The sequence below is a fragment of the Salmo salar genome, chromosome 18, assembly GCF_965601325.2.
Source record: "Salmo salar chromosome 18, fSalSal1, whole genome shotgun sequence".
Lineage (NCBI taxonomy): Eukaryota > Metazoa > Chordata > Actinopteri > Salmoniformes > Salmonidae > Salmo > Salmo salar.
This window is the reverse complement of record NC_138308.1, coordinates 94211161-94229283: the sequence shown is the minus strand read 5'-3', so window position 1 is coordinate 94229283 and position 18123 is coordinate 94211161. Positions and strand designations below refer to the sequence as shown.

Sequence of the window (18123 nt, the reverse complement as noted above, 5' to 3'; positions counted from 1 at the left end):
TATTAACCAGTACCCCATTTACTCATAAAAAGATCAACGTTATTAACCAGTACCCCATTTACTCATAAACAGATCAAAGTAATTAACCAGTACCCAATTTACTCATAAACAGATCAACGTTATTAACCAGTACCCAATTTACTCATAAACAGATCAACATTATTAACCAGTACCCAATTTACTCATAAACAGATCAACGTTATTAACCAGTACCCAATTTACTCATAAACAGATCAACATTATTAACCAGTACCCCATTCACTCATAAACAGAACAATGTTATTAACCAGTACCCCATCTACTCATATACAGATCAATGTAATTAACCAGTACCCCATTTACTCATAAATAGATCAACGTTATTAACCAGTTTCTAGTAGGTAAACTCAACCCTCAGTCTCACTGCCAACATCTCCTCTAGCATGCAGACCTCTGCTCCTGCTCCGCATCAGATGACCCAGCTTGGTCCACCCCGCACCTAACAGGCATGAACGTAGTCTGGCTGAACCCAGAGCATGGGACTGGATGGCAGTGTTATAAAATAGAGTCTCTTCAAAAAGCCACATCCCTGGTGGCGTGCCGACCTTACAGGACAAGTTGAAAACTCTCCAAGCCTGCATAACAAACTCATAAAATGGGGTCAGGCCAGACAAATCAACCCCCTCCAGCTTTAAGAGGAAAAGGTGCTTGTCTAAGCCCAAACAGCCCACTCTCCTCATCAATGTGTCGGCTGTATCGACCCAGCTAGAACCGTCACTGTACAACAGTCTCTGGGCTGCTTGAAGGTGAAAAGCCATGATCCTGGAAGAAATGTCCACCAGGCCTTGTCCACCCTCGTGCAGTGGCAGATACAGGGCTGCATCTTTAATCCAATTTTGTCCAGACCAGAAGAAATGGACAAGGGCCCTGTGAAGCTCTTGTATCAGACCCCCCAGTGGCTGTAAAATCATTAGTCTGTGCCACAGGGTAGAGGCAGCTAGATTATTGGCTACCAGCACCCTTCTCCTATAAGACAGCTGTGGTAGCACCCATTTCCACCTTGACAATCTGACACACACCTTCTCCACTGCACCCTTCCAGTTACTATTTTGAAAGACAACAGAGACCTTGGGAAAAAAAACAAAGTTTTCATCCCATCTCTGCCCCACTGAACTGACCTGGTAACCGTGGAGTGGACCCTATCTGAAGCTGACCTGGTAACCGTGGACCCTATCTGAAGCTGACCTGGTAACCGTGGATCCTATCTGAAGCTGACCTGGTAACCGTGGATCCTATCTGAAGCTGACCTGGTAACCGTGGATCCTATCTGAAGCTGACCTGGTAACCGTGGACACTATCTGAAGCCCCCTGGTAACCGTGGATCCTATCTGAAGCCCCCTGGTAACCGTGGATCCTATCTGAAGCCCCCTGGTAAGCGTGGACCCTATCTGAAGCTGACCTGGTAACCGTGGACCCTATCTGAAGCCCCCCTGGTAACTGTGTACCCTATCTGAAGCTGACCTGGTAACCGTGGACCCTATCTGAAGCCCCCCTGGTAACCGTGGACCCTATCTGAAGCTGACCTGGTAACCGTGGACCCTATCTGAAGCCCCCCTGGTAACCGTGGACCCTATCTGAAGCTGACCTGGTAACCGTGGAGTGGACACTATCTGAAGCTGACCTGGTAACCGTGGATCCTATCTGAAGCTGACCTGGTAACTGTGGACCCTATCTGAAGCTGACCTGGTAACCGTGGAGTGGACCCTATCTGAAGCTGACCTGGTAACAGTGGACCCTATCTGAAGCTGACCTGGTAACCGTGGACCCTATCTGAAGCTGACCTGGTAACCGTGGATCCTATCTGAAGCTGACCTGGTAACCGTGGATCCTATCTGAAGCTGACCTGGTAACCGTGGAGTGGACACTATCTGAAGCTGACCTGGTAACCGTGGAGTGGACACTATCTGAAGCTGACCTGGTAACCGTGGATCCTAACTGAAGCTGACCTGGTAACCGTGGACACTATCTGAAGCTGACCTGGTAACCGTGGACCCTATCTGAAGCTGACCTGGTAACCGTGGATCCTAACTGAAGCTGACCTGGTAACCGTGGACACTATCTGAAGCTGACCTGGTAACCGTGGACCCTATCTGAAGCTGACCTGGTAACCGTGGATCCTATCTGAAGCTGACCTGGTAACCGTGGAGTGGACACTATCTGAAGCTGACCTGGTAACCGTGGATCCTAACTGAAGCTGACCTGGTAACCGTGGACCCTATCTGAAGCTGACCTGGTAACCGTGGACACTATCTGAAGCTGACCTGGTAACCGTGGACCCTATCTGAAGCTGACCTGGTAACCGTGGACCCTATCTGAAGCTGACCTGGTAACCATGGACCCTATCTGAAGATGACCTGCCCACTGTGATTCGCTCTTTCCCCAATTGACTCTAGCTGAGGACGACCCCTCATACACCTTTAAAGAGCTTGAGAGAACCTTAACATCCTCACTCCCATTCATCCCTGCCTGATACCCCTTTTGGATGGGGATGGGGAAACTCAAACCACCCCCCCACCTCCACCATACATGAGGCCCCAGCATACAGTAAACTCATCCAAGACAAAAAAACATCCCCAAACCCAAAGCCTTTCATTGTCTTGAACAAGTACTGGTGGTCCACACGGTCAAAAGCCTTCTCCTGATCCAAAGAAAGTAAACACACATTCACATCAGACAGTTTACTAAATTCCTAAAACCTCACTAATTAGAAACAAGTTCTCAACGATAGAGCGGTCAGGTAAACACTAAGACTGTTCCTTGTGGACTAACAGCCCCAGATATTATTTCAACCTGTTTGAGAGACACTTAGATATCATTGTATATTCTGCACACAGCAATGCAACAGGTCGACAGTTTTTTAGAAGAGCCAAATCCCCCTTTTCTTTTGGCAACAATGAAAGCACAGCACGTTGACAGGATACAGGAAGAGAACCCCCCCCCCCCCCTCCCAGCATTGTCTCAAGGACACAACATTCCATTTAATAACCATTTTTTCCCAAAACAACAAAAACTTTTCCCAAAACATGTAACATGTAACAATGTAATGATGTAACAATTTAACATTAAAATGCCAATAAGGTGATGACCTTCATGGACAAGTAAATATCAACAGTAACAATATGGTGATCAGAGAAACACACAGGAGTAATATCACACCTTCCAACCCTACTACAGTAGAGATCAGATACCTGTCTAACCTTCCAACCCTACTACAGTAGAGATCAGATACCTGTCTAACCTTCCAACCCTACTACAGTAGAGATCAGATACCTGTCTAACCTTCCAACCCTACTACAGTAGAGATCAGATACCTGTCTAACCTTCCAACCCTACTACAGTAGAGATCAGATACCTGTCTAACCTTCCAACCCTACTACAGTAGAGATCAGATACCTGTCTAACCTTCCAACCCTACTACAGTAGAGATCAGATACCTGTCTAACCTTCCAACCCTACTACAGTAGAGATCAGATACCTGTCTAACCTTCCAACCCTACTACAGTAGAGATCAGATACATACAACCTGTCTAACCTTCCAACCCTACTACAGTAGAGATCAGATACCTGTCTAACCTTCCAACCCTACTACAGTAGAGATCAGATACCTGTCTAACCTTCCAACCCTACTACAGTAGAGATCAGATACCTGTCTAACCTTCCAACCCTATTACAGTAGAGATCAGATACCTGTCTAACCTTCCAACCCTACTACAGTAGAGATCAGATACCTGTCTAACCTTCCAACCCTACTACAGTAGAGATCAGATACCTGTCTAACCTTCCAACCCTATTACAGTAGAGATCAGATACCTGTCTAACCTTCCAACCCTATTACAGTAGAGATCAGATACCTGTCTAACCTTCCAACCCTACTACAGTAGTGATCAGATAGATACAACCTGTCTAACCTTCCAACCCTACTACAGTAGTGATCAGATACATACAACCTGTCTAACCATCCAACCCTACTACAGTTGAGATCAGATACCTGTCTAACCTTCCAACCCTGCTACAGTAGAGATCAGATACATACAACCTGTCTAACCTTCCATCCCTACTACAGTAGAGATCAGATACATACAACCTGTCTAACCTTCCAACCCTATTACAGTAGAGATCAGATACCTGTCTAACCTTCCAACCCTACTACAGTAGTGATCAGATAGATACAACCTGTCTAACCTTCCAACCCTACTACAGTAGTGATCAGATACATACAACCTGTCTAACCATCCAACCCTACTACAGTTGAGATCAGATACCTGTCTAACCTTCCAACCCTGCTACAGTAGAGATCAGATACATACAACCTGTCTAACCTTCCATCCCTACTACAGTAGAGATCAGATAGATACAACCTGTCTAACCTTCCAACCCTACTACAGTAGAGATCAGATACATACAACCTGTCTAACCTTCCATCCCTACTACAGTTGAGATCAGATACCTGTCTAACCTTCCAACCCTGCTACAGTAGTGATCAGATACATACCACCTGTCTAACCTTCCAACCCTACTACAGTAGAGATCAGATACATACAACCTGTCTAACCTTCCAACCCTACTACAGTAGAGATCAGATACATACAACCTGTCTAACCTTCCAACCCTACTACAGTAGAGATCAGATAATACAACCTGTCTAACCTTCCAACCCTACTACAGTAGAGATCAGATACATACAACCTGTCTAACCTTCCAACCCTACTACAGTAGAGATCAGATACCTGTCTAACCTTCCAACCCTACTACAGTAGAGATCAGATACCTGTCTAACCTTCCAACCCTACTACAGGGGGACCACGGGGGACCAGTATGGAGAAAAAAATGTATGAAATGTATGCATTCACTACTGTAAGTCGCTCTGGATAAGAGCGTCTGCTAAATGACTTAAATGTAAATGTATACCACCTGTCTAACCTTGCTGCACTGAGACCACCTTCATTAACTACTTCAGTAGAGATCAGATACATACCACCTGTCTAACCTTGCTGCACTGAGACCACCTTCATTAACTACTTCAGTAGAGATCAGATACATACCACCTGTCTAACCTTGCTGCACTGAGACCACCTTCATTAACTACTTCAGTAGAGATCAGATACATACCACCTGTCTAACCTTGCTGCACTGAGACCACCTTCATTAACTACTACAGTAGAGATCAGATACATACCACCTGTCTAACCTTGCTGCACTGAGACCACCTTCATTAACTACTACAGTAGAGATCAGATACATACCACCTGTCTAACCTTGCTGCACTGAGACCACCTTCATTAACTACTACAGTAGAGATCAGATACATACCACCTGTCTAACCTTGCTGCACTGAGACCACCTTCATTAACTACTTCAGTAGAGATCAGATACATACCACCTGTCTAACCTTGCTGCACTGAGACCACCTTCATTAACTACTACAGTAGAGATCAGATACATACCACCTGTCTAACCTTGCTGCACTGAGACCACCTTCATTAGCTATTATTCCTGTCCCTTCCCCCTCTTAATCCTATTCCTTCCCCCTCTTATTCCTGTCCCTTCCCCCTCTTATTCCTGTCCCTTCCCCCCTCTTATTCCTGTCCCTTCCCCCTCTTATTCCTGTCCCTTCCCCCTCTTATTCCTGTCCCTTCCCCCTCTTATTCCTGTCCCTTCCCCCTCTTATTCCTGTCCCTTCCCCCTCTTATTCCTGTCCCTTCCCCCTCTTAATCCTGTCCCTTCCCCCTCTTAATCCTGTCCCTTCCCCCTCTTATTCCTGTCCCTTCCCCCTCTTATTCCTGTCCCTTCCCCCTCTTATTCCTGTCCCTTCCCCCTCTTATTCCTGTCCCTTCCCCCTCTTATTCCTATTCCTTCCCCCTCTTATTCCTGTCCCTTCCCCCTCTTATTCCTGTCCCTTCCCCCTCTTATTCCTGTCCCTTCCCCCTCTTAATCCTGTCCCTTCCCCCTCTTATTCCTGTCCCTTCCCCCTCTTATTCCTGTCCCTTCCCCCTCTTATTCCTATTCCTTCCCCCTCTTATTCCTGTCCCTTCCCCCTCTTATTCCTGTCCCTTCCCCCTCTTATTCCTGTCCCTTCCCCCTCTTATTCCTGTCCCTTCCCCCTCTTATTCCTGTCCCTTCCCCCTCTTATTCCTGTCCCTTCCCCCTCTTATTCCTGTCCCTTCCCCCTCTTATTCCTGTCCCTTCCCCCTCTTATTCCTGTCCCTTCCCCCTCTTATTCCTGTCCCTTCCCCCTCTTATTCCTGTCCCTTCCCCCTCTTATTCCTGTCCCTTCCCCCTCTTATTCCTGTCCCTTCCCCCTCTTATTCCTGTCCCTTCCCCTCTTATTCCTATTCCTTCCCCCTCTTATTCCTGTCCCTTCCCCCTCTTATTCCTGTCCCTTCCCCCTCTTATTCCTGTCCCTTCCCCCTCTTATTCCTGTCCCTTCCCCCTCTTATTCCTGTCCCTTCCCCCTCTTATTCCTGTCCCTTCCCCCTCTTATTCCTGTCCCTTCCCCCTCTTATTCCTGTCCCTTCCCCCTCTTATTCCTGTCCCTTCCCCTCTTATTCCTATTCCTTCCCCCTCTTATTCCTGTCCCTTCCCCCTCTTATTCCTGTCCCTTCCCCCTCTTATTCCTGTCCCTTCCCCCTCTTAATCCTGTCCCTTCCCCCTCTTATTCCTGTCCCTTCCCCCTCTTATTCCTGTCCCTTCCCCCTCTTATTCCTGTCCCTTCCCCCTCTTATTCCTGTCCCTTCCCCCTCTTATTCCTGTCCCTTCCCCCTCTTATTCCTGTCCCTTCCCCCTCTTAATCCTGTCCCTTCCCCCTCTTATTCCTGTCCCTTCCCCTCTTATTCCTGTCCATTCCCCCTCTTATTCCTGTCCCTTCCCCCTCTTATTCCTGTTCCTTCCCACATTAATATTGAGAGAACCTACCCTTAGTGTCTCCATATAGAAAAGAGAAAGGAAAAGCAGAAGAAACCACCGAGAAACCAGACAAAGAGAAAAAATGACCCTATGAGGCCTGATCATCATTATTGTTTTAATTTTCTCTTAACCTGACCACGTTTCCCACCACCTTTTGTTGCCGTGACAGCAGTAACACATTCCCTCAGGTGGAAATGCTTCTTCACACTCAACTGGTCTAAACCCCACCGTCTTCTGTAGCACCACAACTGACCTCACAAACTTATCAACATCAAAAACATCTGCCGATTTGACAGATTTCCCAAAAGTCTGATCCAGGAACACATTTATCTCCTCTAGATTGTAAATTGAGTCGTCACCAGCTGCTGTCGTATCAGGAGAGATGTCCATATCCTTCTCCTGATCCTCAACTGAGGCCAAAGACCCCTGACCCCTCAGCCACATGCCTCTCAACACTCCCCTCCTGTACCCCATCACTCATACCAGGCATCTCCTCCACTACCTGGGAGACTAGCCCCACCTGAACCCCATTACTAGTAGTGGAAATCTCCTCCACTACCTGGGAGACTAGCCCCACCTGAACCCTATTACTAGTAGTGGGCATCTCCTCCACTACCTGGGAGACTAGCCCCACCTGAACCCTATCACTCATACCAGGCATCTCCTCCACTACCTGGGAGACTAGCCCCACCTGAACCCCCACCTATACCCCATTACTCATACCAGGCATCTCCTCCACTACCTGGGAGACTAGCCCCACCTGAACCCCCTCCTGTACCCCATCACTCATACCAGGCATCTCCTCCACTACCTGGGAGACTAGCCCCACCTGAACCCCCACCTGTACCCTATCACTCATACCAGGCATCTCCTCCACTACCTGGGAGACTAGCCCCACCTGAACCCTATTACTAGTAGTGGGCATCTCCTCCACTACCTGGGAGACTAGCTCCACATGAACCCCATTACTAGTAGTGGGCATCTCCTCCACTACCTGGGAGACTAGCCCCACCTGAACCCTATTACTCGTAGTGGGCATCTCCTCCACTACCTGGGAGACTAGCCCCACCTGAACCCCCACCTGTACCCTATCACTCATACCAGGCATCTCCTCCACTACCTGGGAGACTAGCCCAACCTGAACCCTATTACTCGTAGTGGGCATCTCCTCCACTACCTGGGAGACTAGCCCCACCTGAACCCCCACCTATACCCCATTACTCGTAGTGGGCATCTCCTCCACTACCTGGGAGACTAGCCCCACCTGAACCCTATTACTAGTAGTGGACATCTCCTCCACTACCTGGGAGACTAGCTCCACATGAACCCTATTACTAGTAGTGGACATCTCCTCCACTACCTGGGAGACTAGCCCCACCTGAACCCTATTACTAGTAGTGGGCATCTCCTCCACTACCTGGGAGACTAGCTCCACCTGAACCCCCACCTGTACCCCATCACTCATACCAGGCATCTCCTCCACTACCTGGGAGACTAGCCCCACCTGAACCCCCACCTATACCCCATTACTCATACCAGGCATCTCCTCCACTACCTGGGAGACTAGCCCCACCTGAACCCCCTCCTGTACCCCATCACTCATACCAGGCATCTCCTCCACTACCTGGGAGACTAGCCCCACCTGAACCCTATTACCAGTAGTGGGCATCTCCTCCACTACCTGAGAGACTAGCTCCACCTGAACCCCCACCTGTACCCCATCACTCATACCAGGCATCTCCTCCACTACCTGGGAGACTAGCCCCACCTGAACCCTATTACTAGTAGTGGGCATCTCCTCCACTACCTGGGAGACTAGCTCCACCTGAACCCCCACCTATACCCCATTACTCATACCAGGCATCTCCTCCACTACCTGGGAGACTAGCCCCACCTGAACCCCATTACTAGTAGTGGGCATCTCCTCCACTACCTGGGAGACTAGCCCCAGCTGAACCCCCACCTATACCCCATTACTCATACCAGGCATCTCCTCCACTACCTGGGAGACTAGCTCCACCTGAACCCTATTACTAGTAGTGGGCATCTCCTCCACTACCTGGGAGACTAGCCCCACCTGAACCCCCTCCTGTACCCCATCACTCATACCAGGCATCTCCTCCACTACCTGGGAGACTAGCCCCACCTGAACCCCCACCTGTACCCTATCACTCATACCAGGCATCTCCTCCACTACCTGGGAGACTAGCCCCACCTGAACCCCATTACTAGTAGTGGGCATCTCCTCCACTACCTGGGAGACTAGCCCCACCTGAACCCCCACCTGTACCCTATCACTCATACCAGGCATCTCCTCCACTACCTGGGAGACTAGCCCAACCTGAACCCTATTACTCGTAGTGGGCATCTCCTCCACTACCTGGGAGACTAGCCCCACCTGAACCCCCACCTGTACCCCATTACTCATACCAGGCATCTCCTCCACTACCTGGGAGACTAGCCCAACCTGAACCCTATTACTAGTAGTGGACATCTCCTCCACTACCTGGGAGACTAGCTCCACATGAACCCCATTACTAGTAGTGGACATCTCCTCCACTACCTGGGAGACTAGCCCCACCTGAACCCTATTGCTAGTAGTGGGCATCTCCTCCACTACCTGGGAGACTAGCTCCACCTGAACCCCCACCTATACCCCATTACTCGTAGTGGGCATCTCCTCCACTACCTGGGAGACTAGCTCCACATGAACCCCATTACTAGTAGTGGACATCTCCTCCACTACCTGGGAGACTAGCCCCACCTGAACCCTATTGCTAGTAGTGGGCATCTCCTCCACTACCTGGGAGACTAGCCCCACCTGAACCCCCACCTATACCCCATTACTCGTACCAGGCATCTCCTCCACTACCTGGGAGACTAGCCCCACCTGAACCCTATTACTAGTAGTGGACATCTCCTCCACTACCTGGGAGACTAGCTCCACATGAACCCCATTACTAGTAGTGGACATCTCCTCCACTACCTGGGAGACTAGCCCCACCTGAACCCTATTGCTAGTAGTGGGCATCTCCTCCACTACCTGGGAGACTAGCTCCACCTGAACCCCCACCTGTACCCCATCACTCATACCAGGCATCTCCTCCACTACCTGGGAGACTAGCCCCACCTGAACCCCCACCTATACCCCATTACTCATACCAGGCATCTCCTCCACTACCTGGGAGACTAGCCCCACCTGAACCCCCTCCTGTACCCCATCACTCATACCAGGCATCTCCTCCACTACCTGGGAGACTAGCCCCACCTGAACCCTATTACCAGTAGTGGGCATCTCCTCCACTACCTGAGAGACTAGCTCCACCTGAACCCCCACCTGTACCCCATCAATCATACCAGGCATCTCCTCCACTACCTGGGAGACTAGCCCCACCTGAACCCTATTACTAGTAGTGGGCATCTCCTCCACTACCTGGGAGACTAGCCCCAGCTGAACCCCCACCTGTACCCCATCACTCATACCAGGCATCTCCTCCACTACCTGGGAGACTAGCTCCACCTGAACCCCCTCCTGTACCCCATCACTCATACCAGGCATCTCCTCCACTACCTGGGAGACTAGCCCCACCTGAACCCTATTACTAGTAGTGGGCATCTCCTCCACTACCTGGGAGACTAGCCCCACCTGAACCCCCTCCTGTACCCCATCACTCATACCAGGCATCTCCTCCACTACCTGGGAGACTAGCCCCACCTGAACCCTATTACTAGTAGTGGGCATCTCCTCCACTACCTGGGAGACTAGCCCCACCTGAACCCCATTACTAGTAGTGGGCATCTCCTCCACTACCTGGGAGACTAGCCCCACCTGAACCCTATCACTCATACCAGGCATCTCCTCCACTACCTGGGAGACTAGCTCCACCTGAACCCCCACCTATACCCCATTACTCATACCAGGCATCTCCTCCACTACCTGGGAGACTAGCTCCACCTGAACCCCCTCCTGTACCCCATCACTCATACCAGGCATCTCCTCCACTACCTGGGAGACTAGCCCCACCTGAACCCCCACCTGTACCCTATCACTCATACCAGGCATCTCCTCCACTACCTGGGAGACTAGCCCCACCTGAACCCCATTACTAGTAGTGGGCATCTCCTCCACTACCTGGGAGACTAGCCCCACCTGAACCCCCACCTGTACCCTATCACTCATACCAGGAATCTCCTCCACTACCTGGGAGACTAGCCCCACCTGAACCCCCACCTGTACCCTATCACTCATACCAGGCATCTCCTCCACTACCTGGGAGACTAGCCCCACCTGAACCCTATTACTCGTAGTGGGCATCTCCTCCACTACCTGGGAGACTAGCCCCACCTGAACCCCCACCTATACCCCATTACTCGTAGTGGGCATCTCCTCCACTACCTGGGAGACTAGCCCCACCTGAACCCTATTACTAGTAGTGGACATCTCCTCCACTACCTGGGAGACTAGCTCCACATGAACCCCATTACTAGTAGTGGACATCTCCTCCACTACCTGGGAGACTAGCCCCACCTGAACCCTATTGCTAGTAGTGGGCATCTCCTCCACTACCTGGGAGACTAGCTCCACCTGAACCCCCACCTGTACCCCATCACTCATACCAGGCATCTCCTCCACTACCTGGGAGACTAGCCCCACCTGAACCCCCACCTATACCCCATTACTCATACCAGGCATCTCCTCCACTACCTGGGAGACTAGCCCCACCTGAACCCCCTCCTGTACCCCATCACTCATACCAGGCATCTCCTCCACTACCTGGGAGACTAGCCCCACCTGAACCCTATTACCAGTAGTGGGCATCTCCTCCACTACCTGAGAGACTAGCTCCACCTGAACCCCCACCTGTACCCCATCACTCATACCAGGCATCTCCTCCACTACCTGGGAGACTAGCCCCACCTGAACCCTATTACTAGTAGTGGGCATCTCCTCCACTACCTGGGAGACTAGCTCCACCTGAACCCCCACCTGTACCCCATCACTCATACCAGGCATCTCCTCCACTACCTGGGAGACTAGCCCCACCTGAACCCCCACCTATACCCCATTACTCATACCAGGCATCTCCTCCACTACCTGGGAGACTAGCCCCACCTGAACCCCCGTGTCACGACTTCCGCCGAAGTCGGCTCCTCTCCTTGTTCGGGCGGCGTTCGGCGATCGACGTCACCGGCTTTCTAGCCATCGCCGCTCCATTTCTCATATGTCCATCTGTTTTGTCTTGTTCCATACACACCTGGTTGTCATTCCATAATCACACTGCATGTATTTAGTCGTCTGTTCCCCTCCATGTCTTTGTGTGTAATTGTTTATTGTTATGTGGATATTGTTAAGCGCTATACTTTTGTTATATTCCGTGTTTTTGGCACGTTTATGTTTTTATGTGCTGTCGTTTTTGGACCGGAATTAAAGTGCGCCTGTTTAATTCAGTCTGATCTCTTGCACCTGACTTCGCCTCCGTACACACCCCTAACACCCTTCCTGTACCTCAGCACTCGTACTGGGCAAATCCTCACCAGTCTGAGGAAATGGCTCTTCAGATCTGTCCTTACCGTCTACAACAATATCTTTCTGCTGCATATCATTCCCCTCTGGTACAAGTTGCAACTCCGTGCCCTCAACACGGACAACTTGTTCCTCATCAACAGGTGCTTGTGGCTGCTCTACCGCTGTCGGCCCACCTCTCCCTACATCAGTGGGCCCAGGCGTCATGAGGACCACCTCTCCCTACATCAGTGGGCCCAGGGGTTACGAGGACCACCTCTCCCTACATCAGTGGGCCCAGGCGTTACGAGGACCACCTCTCCCTACATCAGTGGGCCCAGGCGTTACAGGACCACCTCTCCCTACATCAGTGGGCCCAGGCGTTACGAGAACCACCTCTCCCTACATCAGTGGGCCCAGGCGTTACGAGAACCACCTCTCCCTACATCAGTGGGCCCAGGCGTTACAGGACCACCTCTCTCTACATCAGTGGGCCCAGGCGTTACAGGACCACCTCTCCCTACATCAGTGGGCCCAGGCGTTACGAGAACCACCTCTCCCTACATCAGTGGGCCCAGGCGTTACGAGGACCACCTCTCCCTACATCAGTGGGCCCAGGCGTTACGAGGACCACCTCTCCCTACATCAGTGGGCCCAGGCGTTATGAGGACCACCTCTCCCTACATCAGTGGGCCCAGGCGTTACGAGGACCACCTCTCCCTACATCAGTGGGCCCAGGCGTTACAGGACCACCTCTCCCTACATCAGTGGGCCCAGGCGTTACGAGGACCACCTCTCCCTACATCAGTGGGCCCAGGTGTTACAGGACCACCTCTCCCTACATCAGTGGGCCCAGGCGTTACGAGGACCACCTCTCCCTACATCAGTGGCCCAGGCGTTACAGGACCACCTCTCCCTACATCAGTGGGCCCAGGCGTTACGAGGCCCATCTCTCTCTACATCAGTGGGCCCAGGTGTAATGAGGACCACCTCTCCCTACATCAGTGGGCCCAGGCGTTACGAGGACCACCTCTCCCTACATCAGTGGGCCCAGGTTTTACGAGGACCACCTCTCCCTACATCAGTGGGCCCAGGCATACAGGACCACCTCTCCCTACATCAGTGGGCCCAGGCGTTACGAGGACCACCTCTCCCTACATCAGTGGGCCCAGGCGCTGTCGGCCTACCTCTCCCTACATCAGTGGGCCCAGGCGTTACGAGAACCACCTCTCCCTACATCAGTGGGCCCAGGCGTTACGAGGACCACCTCTCCCTACATCAGTGGGCCCAGGTGTTACGAGGACCACCTCTCCCTACATCAGTGGGCCCAGGCGTTACGAAGACCACCTCTCCCTACATCAGTGGGCCCAGGCGTTACGAGGCCCACCTCTCCCTACATCAGTGGGCCCAGGCGTTACGAGGCCCACCTCTCTCTACATCAGTGGGCCCAGGCGTTACAGGACCACCTCTCCCTACATCAGTGGGCCCAGGCGTTACAGGACCACCTCTCCCTGCATCAGTGGGCCCAGGCGTTACGAGGCCCACCTCTCTCTACATCAGTGGGCCCAGGTGTTACGAGGACCACCTCTCCCTACATCAGTGGGCCCAGGCGTTACAGGACCACCTCTCCCTACATCAGTGGGCCCAGGCGTTACGAGGACCACCTCTCCCTACATCAGTGGGCCCAGGCGTTACGAGGACCACCTCTCCCTACATCAGTGGGCCCAGGCGTAATGAGGACCACCTCTCCCTACATCAGTGGCCCAGGCGTTACGAGGACCACCTGCACCCCTCCCTCCGCCTTCTCCCTTTTCGGGCAAGCATGTCACTTATGACCAACATCCCCACACTCAAAACACTGTTGACTACTCGTACTAGCATAAGCCATATACAATCTGTTGTCATACTTGACTTTAAACGATAACTCCAAAGTCTGCTGCGGTGAGTTCGAAAACATACACACCTGTCGCCGAAACGACATAACCTGTTTCAGAGCCCGGGTGTTTGAAACGACATAACCTGTTTCAGAGCCCGGGTGTTTGAAATGACATAACCTGTTTCAGAGCCCGGGTGTTTGAAATGACATAACCTGTTTCAGAGCCCGGGTGTTTGAAATGACATAACCTGTTTCAGAGCCCGGGTGTTTGAAACGACATAACCTGTTTCAGAGCCCGGGTGTTTGAAATGACATAACCTGTTTCAGAGCCCGGGTGTTTGAAATGACATAACCTGTTTCAGAGCCGGGTGTCTGAAATGACATAACCTGTTTCAGAGCCCAGGTGTTTGAAATGACATAACCTGTTTCAGAGCCCGGGTGTTTGAAATGACATAACCTGTTTCAGAGCCCGGGTGTTTGAAATGACATAACCTGTTTCAGAGCCCGGGTGTTTGAAATGACATAACCTGTTTCAGAGCCCGGGTGTTTGAAATGACATAACCTGTTTCAGAGCCCGGGTGTTTGAAATGACATAACCTGTTTCAGAGCCCGGGTGTTTGAAACAACCCAACGGGACAATCTTAATTGAACTTGCAAACTTCCCAAACCACAATAACTCGCGCTCCAGTAGCTCATTGGGAATAAACGGCGATACATTCAAAATCGTTACCCTTGTTGACGGAGAAAAAAGTGACGTAACTTGAATAAACATTAAGAAGTACACCATGCTCAACCATACGATCAACAAGACGCTCTTCTTTAAGAAGTACACCATGCTCAACCATCTGATCAACAAGACGCTCTTCTTTAAGAAGTACACCATGCTCAACCATCTGATCAACAAGACTCTCTTCTTTAAGAAGTACACCATGCTCAACCATATGATCAACAAGACGCTCTTCTTTAAGAAGTACACCATGCTCAACCATACGATCAACAAGACGCTCTTCTTTAAGAAGTACACCATGCTCAACCATCTGATCAACAAGACGCTCTTCTTTAAGAAGTACACCATGCTCAACCATACGATCAACAAGACGCTCTTCTTTAACCTGTTTGGTCTAGGGGGCAGCATTTGCACGTCTGGATAAAAAAAATGTACCCGATTTAATCTGGTTACTAATCCTACCCAGTAACTAGAATATGCATATACTTATTATATATGGATAGAAAACACTCTAAAGTTTCCAAAACTGTTTGAATGGTGTCTGTGAGTATAACAGAACTCATTTGGCAGGCAAAACCCTGAGACATTTTCTGACAGGAAGTGGATACCTGATGTGTTGTATTGACTTTAAACCTATCCCATTGAAAAACACAGGGGTTTAGGAATATTTTGGCACTTCCTATTGCTTCCACTAGATGTCACCAGCCTTTACAAAGTGTTTTGAGTCTTCTGGAGGGAGATCTGACCGAACAAGAGCCATGGAACGGTGATGTCCCATTAGACACCTGGCGCGCTACTTCATGTTGGGTACCCTCGTTCCAATACGTTATAAAAGACTATGCATTCGTCCACCTTGAATATTATTCATGTTCTGGTTAAAAAAGGCCCTAATGATTTATGCTATACAACGTTTGACATGTTTGAACGAACGGAAATATATTTTTTCCCCTCGTTCATGACGAGAAGTCCGGCTGGCTTACATCATGTGCTAACGAGACGGAGATTTTTGGACATAAATGATGAGCTTTTTTGAACAAAACTACATTCGTTATGGACCTGTGATACCTGGAAGTGACATCTGATGAAGAGAATCAAAGGTAATGGATTATTTACATAGTATTTTCGATTTTAGATCTCCCCAACATGACGTCTAGTCTGTATCGCAACGCGTATTTTTCTGGGCACAGTGCTCAGATTATTGCAAAGTGTGATTTCCCAGTAAGGTTATTTTTAAATCTGGCAAGTTGATTGCGTTCAAAAGATGTAAATCTATAATTCTTTAAATGACAATATAATATTTTACCAATGTTTTCTAATTTTAATTATTTAATTTGTGACGCTGACTTGACTGCCGGTTATTGGAGGGAAACGATTTCCTCAACATCAATGCCATAGTAAAACGCTGTTTTTGGATATAAATATCAACTTGATAGAACTAAAAATGCATGCATTGTCTAACATAATGTCCTAGGAGTGTCATCTGATGGAGATTGTAAAAGGTTAGTGTATCATTTTAGCTGGTTTTATGGTTTTGGTGACCCTGTCTTTGACTTGACAAAACATTACACACAACTCTTGTAAATGTACTGTCCTAACATACTCTAAATTTATGCTTTCGCCGTAAAACCTTTTTGAAATCGTAAAACGTGGTTAGATTAACAAGACGCTCTTCTTTAAGAAGTACACCATGCTCAACCATACGATCAACAAGACGCTCTTCTTTAAGAAGTACACCATGCTCAACCATCTGATCAACAAGACGCTCTTCTTTAAGAAGTACACCATGCTCAACCATATGATCAACAAGACGCTCTTCTTTAAGAAGTACACCATGCTCAACCATACGATCAACAAGACGCTCTTCTTTAAGAAGTACACCATGCTCAACCATCTGATCAACAAGACGCTCTTCTTTAAGAAGTACACCATGCTCAACCATACGATCAACAAGACGCTCTTCTTTAAGAAGTACACCATGCTCAACCATATGATCAACAAGACGCTCTTCTTTAAGAAGTACACCATGCTCAACCATCTGATCAACAAGACGCTCTTCTTTAAGAAGTACACCATGCTCAACCATATGATCAACAAGACGCTCTTCTTTAAGAAGTACACCATGCTCAACCATACGATCAACAAGACGCTCTTCTTTAAGAAGTACACCATGCTCAACCATCTGATCAACAAGACGCTCTTCTTTAAGAAGTACACCATGCTCAACCATACGATCAACAAGACGCCCTTCTTTAAGAAGTACACCATGCTCAACCATATGATCAACAAGACGCTCTTCTTTAAGAAGTACACCATGCTCAACCATCTGATCAACAAGACGCTCTTCTTTAAGAAGTACACCATGCTCAACCATATGATCAACAAGACGCTCTTCTTTAAGAAGTACACCATGCTCAACCATACGATCAACAAGACGCTCTTCTTTAAGAAGTACACCATGCTCAACCATATGATCAACAAGACGCTCTTCTTTAAGAAAAAAACACCACCGCTTTATTCATCCGTGACGCATAAGCAACATTCTCATAGCTCACCTTCTCTCCTATTGTCAGGTTGTGCGCTACTGGTGGAGGAGTCAGGAGCAGGAGAGCAGAGAGTTGTGATCAGACGCACACTTTATTTAGGCAGAAGCAACAACAGACGGACGCAACTGCGTCAAAAAAACTCCAGCCTCGCGACAACAGTCACAATGAAGCAAATGTTTAACAATTAAACATACTACGGGTTAAACACGGTACCCGGAGAAAAACCAGCCTGGCGCGTCACACAAAACACGTGACAAAACAATTCCACGCAAAGACCTGGGGGGGGGGCAGAGGGAATATATATGTAGTGTGATTAGGGAATGTAAACCAGGTGTGCGGGGAAACAAGACAAAACAAATGAAGACCGGTGACGTCGCCCGCCGAACGCCGCCCGAACAAGGAGAGGAGCCAACTTCGGCGGAAGTCGTGCGACCTACGGCGACCAGAAACTCCTCCACGGTGACAGTAGCTTCAGTAACACACCTCAAGCCGTGCCGAAGTGACAGGGACGGCATCCCCATGTGGGTCGCCA

At 49.6% G+C, this 18123-nt stretch overlaps 1 protein-coding gene across 3 annotated transcripts in view; it reads right to left on the bottom strand.

Annotated features, from left to right (window-relative positions):
- LOC106592454 (pyruvate carboxylase, mitochondrial) overlaps positions 1–18123 on the bottom strand; it is a 498777-nt gene that overhangs the window by 54965 nt on the left and 425689 nt on the right. The window lies entirely within an intron of this gene.